Here is a 9,155-nt window from a genome sequence, read left to right as displayed (position 1 = left end):
CTGCACCATTTGATGGTAAGCTATATACCTCATAGTCCTTTACCCCTAAATACTTTGGTGTTTCCTAAGAATAGAAATAGTCTCTTATGTAACTACAGTACAGTTATCAACTTCATATACTTACAACTTACATTGCTACAGTAATTGTTATCTAATCTACTGTCTGTATTCTAATTTTGTCAGTTGATCTAATAATGTCCTTTATTGCATTTTCCCCTCCAGCACAGAACCCAGTCAAGGGTCAAGTACTGCTTTTAGCTGTCATATCTCTTTAACCTCTTTTAATCTAGAACATTTCCACAGCCTTTCTTTGATTTTTATGACATTGACATTTGTTAAGAATAGAGTCCCTCTCACCTATCTTTTAAACTAGAATATTCCTCATATATACAAATGCTCATTTTGATTAAATTGTGGTTATGACTTCATGACCAGAATACTGTATTGGAGATGTGGTGACCTTTCAGGGTATCACATTTGGAAACACACAATGTTCACCTGTCCCTCCTAGCTGTCGTTAATTTTAATCACTCTGCCAAGGTGTTGCCCTATTTCTGTCATTATAGAATTAGTTCTTCGCCTCTCCCTTGCAACTAATAAGCAGCCTGTAGATAGACACTTTAAGACCATTTAAGTATCCTGCTTCTCATCAGAACTTCCCCTAGAATTAGTATCCACTGATGATTCTTGCCTGATTCAATCTTTATAATGATGATTACAAAATGAGGATTTTCCTAACTCTAGAATTCCCTCCACATTCACCAGCTGGCTCTTGACATTCTTCAAGAGATCTCCTTGACATTCAAGAGACCACACCCCCAGACTCCCACCCCTACGTATTTATTTATTATTTGTTATTTATCAGTTTTCAGTATAGGCTCACAAACTCTTATTTTTTCCATGGTTTATAACACATTACTGCACTTAAGTATTTTGGGCAGACTGTCCCAGACGTGGCCAGTGGGGATCCCTTCAAGCTGGTTCTTGTGTCCTTGTGACACACCCCAGCATTCTCTAAGTACTTCCTTACTTTCTGGAATAACAAGCTGTTCTAGGCTCATCTTGTACCCACCCTGCCCTAGCCTTGGGATCAGCCATTTCTCCAAGGAGCTAGGTGTTGTGTGCTTAGTTTTAAGAGTTCTGCATGGCTTATTACAAAATTGTAAACTCATCACTTCTTCCCTTAATTTCCTGCTTCCCAGAGGCAACTATTATACTTTCAACTCTTTAACTGATTCTATTTACCTCTGAATTACTAAATAATATGCTTCTGCTGCTACTTCTAGATTTTTCACAAGCATGAATATTTCCCATCTCCTTATGCTCTCAATGCACTTATATCATAAATTTGGTTACCTCAATATTCAATGTTTACATTATTATGGTGATGTAAATACTATTCATGGTTGAACTATGAGTGTCCCATGATTAAGATTACTTTTCCCTTCCTGCATAAGGTTTTACTTTCCCTGGAATTAACTGTCTTAATTTTTCCATTTGCTTAGTTTTCTTGTGTGTATTATTATCGCTAATTCAACCCCAAATCCTCTACCAGTTCTCTAAATCTTCTCATGATTGCTCCAGATGCATCAGATGTACATTCAATTTCACTTTCTGGAAGTACCTGTCCCTGGAGCCTTCTAATCTGCTCTGGTATGGGCTGGTTGTGATACAGATGTGATCTTGGTTTCCTTCACCATTGTCTTGGGGAGTTCCCTCATCCCTTTTTTGGATCCCCTTGTCCCTGATTCCCGTCTCTTTCTATATTTAGTCCTTTGTTTTGATGAATCACAACCTCTAGTAGTTTCTTAAAAAAACAAACATGTACTTTTTTGACACATTGTACTTCTGAGAATATCTTTATTAAACTCTAACCATTAATTGACAATTTGACTTGAATTAGGATTCTACGTCAGGTATACAAGTTTTACTCAGAATTTTGGAGGAATTATTCCCTGTCTTCCAGCTTCTAATGTTGCTATCAAGAAGCCTAAAAAGCAATTTTGATTCTTAATTGTTTGTATGAAGACGTTTTCCCCCTTTCTGGAAACATCTCCTCTTTGTTTTTAGTTTCTGAAATTTTATCATGACATGCCTTGGTGTGGCTCTATTTTTACCCATTAGATACTCAAAGGGTTCTTTTGATCTGGAAACACCTATCCTCCAGTTCTGAAAATTTTTCTTGAGTTATTTCTTTGATGATTCCCTCCTGTTTTTCTTTCTGTAATTCATATCACAGACTTCCCAAACTGAGTCTTGATTTTCTTTTCTATTTTCCATATTTTTAGGTTTTTTCCCCTCTCCCACTTTCTGGAAGATTTTTAAAAAATAATCTTCCATAAGAATCAATATCATCAAAATGACTGTATGACCCAAGGCAATCTACAGATTCAGTGTAATCTCTATCAAATTACCAATGGCATTTTTCACAGAACTAGAACAAAAAACTTTAAAATTTGTATGGAAATGCAAAAGACCCCAAATAGCCAAAGCAATCCTGAGAAAGAAAAACAGAGCTGGAGGAATCAGGCTCCCTGACTTCAGACTATACTACAAGGTTACAGTCATTAAAAGAATATGGTACCAGCACAAAAATAGACATATAGATCAATGGAACAGGATAGAAAGCCCAGAAATAAATCAACGCACCTATGGTCAATTAACCTATGACAAAGGAGGCAAGAATACACAATGGAGAAAAGAGAGTCTCTTCAATAAGTGGTGCTGTGAAATCTAGACAGCTACATCTAAAAAATGAAATTAGAACACTCCCTAACACCATACACAAAAATAAACTCAAAATGTATCAAAGGCCTAAATGTAAGACCAGATACTATAAAACTCTTAGAGGAAATCATAGGCAGAACACACTTTGACATAAATTGCTGCAGTATCTTTTTGGATCTACCTCCTAGAGTAATGAAAATAAAAACAAAAATAAACAAATGGGACCTAATTATACTTAAAAGCTTTTGTACAGCAAAGGAAACCATAAACAAAATGAAAAGACAATGCACAGAATGGGAGAAAATATTTGTGAATGATGCGACTGACAAGGGATTAATCTCCAAAATACACAAATAGCTCATGCAGCTCAATATCAAAAAAGCAAACAACCCAATCAAAAAATTGGCAGGAGATCTAAATAGACATTTCTCCAAAGAAGACATACAGATGGTCAAAAATCACATGAAAAGATGCTCAACATTGCTAATTATTAAAGAAATGCAAATCAAAATTACAATGAGGTATCACCTCACACCAGTCAGATGGCCATCATAAAAAAGTCTACAAATAATAAATGCTGGAGAGGGTGTGGACAAAAGGGAACCCTCCTACACTGTTGGTGGGAATGTAAATTGGTACAGCCACTATGAAAAACAGTATGGAGGTTCCTTAAAAAACTAAAAATAAAGCTACCATATGATCCAGCAATCCCACTCCTGGGCATATATCCAGAGAAAACCATGCTTTGAAAAGATACATGCACCCCAATGTTCATTGTAGCACTATTTACAATAGCCAAGACATGGAAGCAACCTAAACATCCATTGACAGAGGAATGGATAAGGAAGATGCGGTACATATATACAATGGAATATTACTCAGCCATAAAAAAGAATGAAATAATGCCACTTGCAGCAACATGGTTGGACCTAGAGATTATCATACTAAGTGAAGTAAGTCAGACAGAGAAAGACAAATATCACATGATATCACTTACATGTGGAATCTAAAAAAAAATGATACAAATGAACTTATTTACAAAATAGAAACTGACTCACAGACTTAGAAAACAAACTTATGGTTACCAAAGGGGAAAGATAGGGAGAGGGATAAATTAGGAGGTTGGGATTAACATATACACACTACTATATATAAAATAGATAAGCAACAAGGACCTACTGTATAGCACAGGGAACTCTACTCAGTATTCTGTAATAACCTATATGGGAAAAGAATCTGAAAAAGAATAGATATATGTATATGTATAACTAAATCACTTTGCTGTACACCTGAAACTAACACAACATTGTAAACCAAATATACTCCAATATAAAAAATAAATAAAGATAATCTTCCAACATTTCTATTCAGTTAAATTTTTTTGCTATTGTACTTTTAATTTATAAGAGCTCTTTTTTTGTTCTCTGAATATTCTTTCACTATAGCAATCTTTCTTATTTTGTAGGAAAGAAAATCTTTCATTTTTTTGAAGCAAAGTATCTCTGAGGATATTAATGGTAAGTTTTCATTAAAAATATTTTTTGGCCCATACACAGTCTCTGTTTTCTTCAGCTTACTTTTTCTGGTTATTTTTCTTGGCCTCTTTCTCCCATATTAAATGCTTTTCTCAAATGTTCAATGATCCTTGAATATGTAATGAATTTTTTTAAAAAGTAAACTTTATGAGATATAATTTGCATTCTCATTCCACTGGTATAATTTACATACAATAAATGTACCAATTTTAACATGTATTTACAGGTATATACCCATGTAACCATCACTACAATCAAGATGTAGAATATTTCCATCACCCCTGGTACCCTTTATAGTCATTATTCCCCCAACTCCAACCTTAGGCAAACAGTGATCTGCTTTATGCCACAATAGATTAGTTTTGCTTGCTCTAGAATTCCATACAAATGACTTCATGTGTAATGTTTCTGAGATTCATTAATGATGCGTGAATCTGTAGTTTACTTCCTTTTTTATTGCTGAATAGTATCCCGTTACATTAATAGAGCACAATTTATTTATCCATTCATTTAGAGATGGACATTTGGTTTGTTTCCAGTTGAAGCTATTAGGCATAAAGCTGTTATGAATATTTGTGTACAACGTATTGTATGGACAAATGTTTTCATTTCTCTTGGGTAAATACCAAGTTGTAGAATTGCTGGGGTTTATGGTAAGGATATTCTTAACTTTATAAAAAAAAAACTGTCAAACTGTTTTCCCAAAGTGGTTGCACTGTTTCTACATTCCCATCAGCAATGTATGAGAGTTCTAATTGCTCTGCATCTTTACCAACACTTAGTATTAACAGTCTTTTTAATTTTAGTCATTCTAGTGGTATGTAATGTTACCTCATTATGGTTTTGATTTACATTTCCTTGGTAATTAATGATGTTGTCTTCATATGCTCTGCTCAAGGTGTAGGGCACTAAAAAGATGATTGGATAATCAGGCCAGTGTGAAAGACTTGTCAACTGAGGCTTCACTGAATAGCAATCCTCCTGGGCCATTGCAGAGGATTCTGTTATCAGTTTCTTAGTTTTTTTTTTCCCTCTTAGACTGGTTAGATTTCCCATAGAAACCTGCCAGAAGCCATGTATGGTTTCTAGGATTCTGAAATCCAAGTGTGAGAAGAGAGCAGGATGCTTCAACTTCCAGTATGTAATCCCTGCCTTCAATCGAGTCTGGTGTTTCTTAGGACTTGTTTTGTGCTCTCCAGAGAATAAACCAACAGTTTTCTGCAGAGTGAGGCAGGGGCTATTCCCTAGCTGAGCTAAGTGGATGAGGGCATGGTCGGTGGTGGGGCGGGGAGGCGGGGTGGGGGGGAGAGTCTAACTGTTCCTTTAGCTGACTTTCACTACCTTTCTCTTTTCAGATCTACCTTTACTCCTACTTCCAGAGGTATCCAGTCCTGCAAATTTCTGAGCCCTTTGAGCACTGTACAGTGTAATTGATTAGCTTCTCGACTACTCGAGTTCCCTAATTGTGAAAATGATTGCTATGTCACTTTATGCACCTCTACTTTTGTAAAGGGAAAGATAAAAAATGTGTTTAGTAATTTTCTCAGCATATGATACCAACAGCATAAGGATGCAACCCCCGTTAGTAAGTGCTGGGACGGAAGAGAGCTGCGATTGTTCAAGTTGTCAAACTGGGCAAGTTGTAGAGAAATGGCAAAACCAGAGTTCAGACATGGCTGCAACTTAAAGAAAACAGCAGAAAACTCACCAAGGAAGCACTTTGGGGTCTAGCTTTGCCTTCGGCTTATAGACTGTCCCTGAGTACATGCAGTTCAACTGAATTCAGGATCCAAGATGACTTGCCAATCATTTAATGTCATTACTTCCATGTTGTTGATGTTCTTGTTTTGTTTAGTTAATAGACTTTAAAAACTGTTAAGCCGTTTTAGGTTTACAGAAAAATTGAGCAGAAAGTACAGAGAGTTCCCCTTACTTCCCAACCCCAACTTCTCCAATTATTAGCATTTTGCATTAGTCTGGTACATTTGTTACAATTGATGGACCAATATTGATATGTTATTATTAACTAAAGCCCACAGTTTATGTTAGGGTTCACTGTTTGTGTTGTATATTCTATGGGTTTAGGCAAATGTAAAATGCCACGTACCCACCATTACAGTATTATGTAGAATACTTTCACTGCCCTAAAAACCCTCTGTGCTCCACCCATTCATCCCTCTCCCCAACAAACCCTGGCAAGCACTGATCTTTTTACTGTCTTCATAGTTTTGTCTTTTCCAGAATATCATAGAGTTGGAATTATACTGTATGTAGGCTTTTCAGATTGGCTTCTTTCACTAAGTAACATGCATTGAAGTTTCCTTCATGTCTTTTTGTGGCTTGATAGCTCTTTTCTCTTTAGCGCTGAATAATATTCCATTGTCTGGATGTATCACAGTTTATTTATCCATTCACCTACTGAAGGACATTTCGGTGCTTCCAAGTTTTGACAATTATGAATAAAGCTGTTATAAATACCTGTGTGCAGGTTTTTGTGTGGGCATAAGTTTTCAACTCATTGGGGTAAATACCAAGGAGTGAGATTGATAGATCACATGATAACAGTATTTTAGAGTCGTCGAGCAGGTCATCAGCCTGCTAATTCCTGTCCCAGAGGGGAGCTCCATGGTACACACTGGCCAGCGAGCCGTCCCTGCGGCCCTCAGCTCCTCTTTCCTCCCTGAGTTTGCCAGGAGCGTGAAAGAAGGCCCGGGGTCGCCCCAAACCCCTTCTGCTCCTGCCCATAGCAAGTGCCACTACCACCATGGGCTTCACCATCTCCTCCCTCTTCTCCCATCTCTTCAGCAAGAAGCAGATGCACATTTTGATGGCTGGATTGGATGCTGCTGGCAAGACGACCATTCTGTATAAACTGAAGTTAGGAGAGATAGTCACCACCATTCCTACCATTGGTTTTAATGTGGAAACAGTAGAATATAAGAACAATTGTTTCACAGTATGTGATGTTGGTGGTCAAGATAAAATTAGGCCTCTCTGGAGGCATTACTTCCAAAATACCCAGGGTCTCATTTTTGTGGTAGATAGCAATGATCGTGAAAGAATTCAGGAAGGAGAAGAAGAGCTGCAGAAAATGCTTCAGGAAGATGAGCTGCAAGAATCCATGTTTCTGCTTTTTGCAAACAAACAGGATTTGCCGAATGCTATGGCCATTAATGAAATGACAGATTAATTAGGTCCTCAGTCTCTTCGTAACAGAACATGGTATGTTCAAGCCACTTGTGCTACACAAGGAACCGGTCTGTATGAGGGACTTGACTGGCTGTCAAATGAGCTTTCAGAACGTTAAATGAAACTGGATATCTAACCAAGGACATGTTTGATGGAATTGGTCTAGGCTTGTTACAACAAAATTAGTTTGCATCTTGGTTATTAAACAGTATCTGGGACTGGTTTGGGCAGAATATTACAGCGTTTAAACTTATTTTGTTGCCAATTATTGTTTACCAAGTAGGATGTTGCCATTTAGCAATAGGCTTGGTTTTAAAGAGATTCTCTTAACTTGGGGAAAAAGGGTGTCCTCTTCTAATTTTACTTTCCTTAAGCCTAAATGCCTGGACGTAGCTAATGTGACACCTTTAAATAAATCCATTTTGAATGTCTTTTTGAGCCCCCAACAAATAATGTTTTAAAGTTATCCCCTTGCTACTTTACTGATACCTTTATCATTCCTGAGACAGTCTGCTGATTTAAAAAATGTAGCATTCCATTTGTATTTATTTTTCTCCCTTGCCAAAAAGACTTTTTTTTTCAAAAAGATTTTTTAATACTGCTTGTACCAGCCAGGGAAATGCTCCAAAACACTATTCAGTTCTTTTGCACTGAGGAGCTTATATTTCCCCCCATTATTGATTCCTGGCTTCTATCAACCAAGCTTACCTTGGTGTGGTTTGGATTTGATAGCTAATTAGTGCTGTGCTAGTTGCAAAGAGTTCATATTGAGATGATTTTTAATACTCAGCAGATTGTCTTCCTTTATATTGTATCTTTTTTATGTTGCATGTTGCTTTTGGTATCAGCCTGACTCTTTGCCCAGTATATGATAGTTCTGCTGATGTTTTATTGTTTATTGGTGAACATGTCTTCATTAAGAGTTTTTGGAAAACTCATCAAACTCAATGAATAAGTTTTATTTGTAACCCATCTGGAATTATTCCTAACAAAATGATAAAACATGTAAAAAAAAAAAAAGAGTATTTTAGTTTTGTAAGAAACTGCCAAACTGCCTTCCAAAGTAGTTGTACCATTCTGCATTCCCACCAGCAATGAATCAGAGTTTCCGTTGCTCCACATCCTTGCCAGAATTTGGTACTGTCTTCTTGGAGAATTGATCTCTTTATCATTATGTAATGCCCTTTTTATCCCAGATAACTTTCCTTTCTCTGAAGTCTGATCTGTCTGAAATTAATATGGCTATTCTTGCTTTCTTTTGATTATTGTTAGCATGGTATATTTTCCTCCATCCATTTACTTTAAATCTATATGTGTCTTTAGGGACTTCTCTGGTGGCACAGTGGTTAAGAAGCCGCCTGCCAATGCAGGGGACACGGGTTTGAGCCCTTGTCCGGGAAGATCCCACATGTCATGGAGCAACTAAGCCTGTGCACCACAACTACTGATCCTGCACTCTAGAGCCCATGAGCCACAACTACTGAAGCCCATGTGCCTAGAGCCCACGCTCCACAACAAGAGAAGCCACCGCAATGAGAAGCCCGTGCACCACAAAGAAGAGTAGCTCCCGCTCGCCGCAACTAGAGAAAGCCCGCGCGTAGCAACCGAAGACCCAACACAGCCAAAAATAAATAAATAAAATAAATTTATAAAAAAAAAGTCTATATGTGTCTTTATATTTAAACTGGGTTTCTTATAGACAAC

The 9,155-nt window shown here is 37.2% G+C and overlaps 1 pseudogene; it reads left to right on the top strand.

Annotated features, from left to right (window-relative positions):
• The first annotated feature begins 7,026 nt into the window (after positions 1-7,026).
• LOC133085070 (ADP-ribosylation factor 4-like) lies at positions 7,027-7,723 on the top strand (annotated as a pseudogene).
• Positions 7,724-9,155: the final 1,432 nt, after the last annotated feature.

The sequence above is a fragment of the Eubalaena glacialis genome, chromosome 2 (assembly GCF_028564815.1).
Source record: "Eubalaena glacialis isolate mEubGla1 chromosome 2, mEubGla1.1.hap2.+ XY, whole genome shotgun sequence".
NCBI classification, from domain to species: Eukaryota; Metazoa; Chordata; class Mammalia; order Artiodactyla; family Balaenidae; genus Eubalaena; species Eubalaena glacialis.
This window is presented reverse-complemented; position numbering and strand designations above follow the sequence as displayed.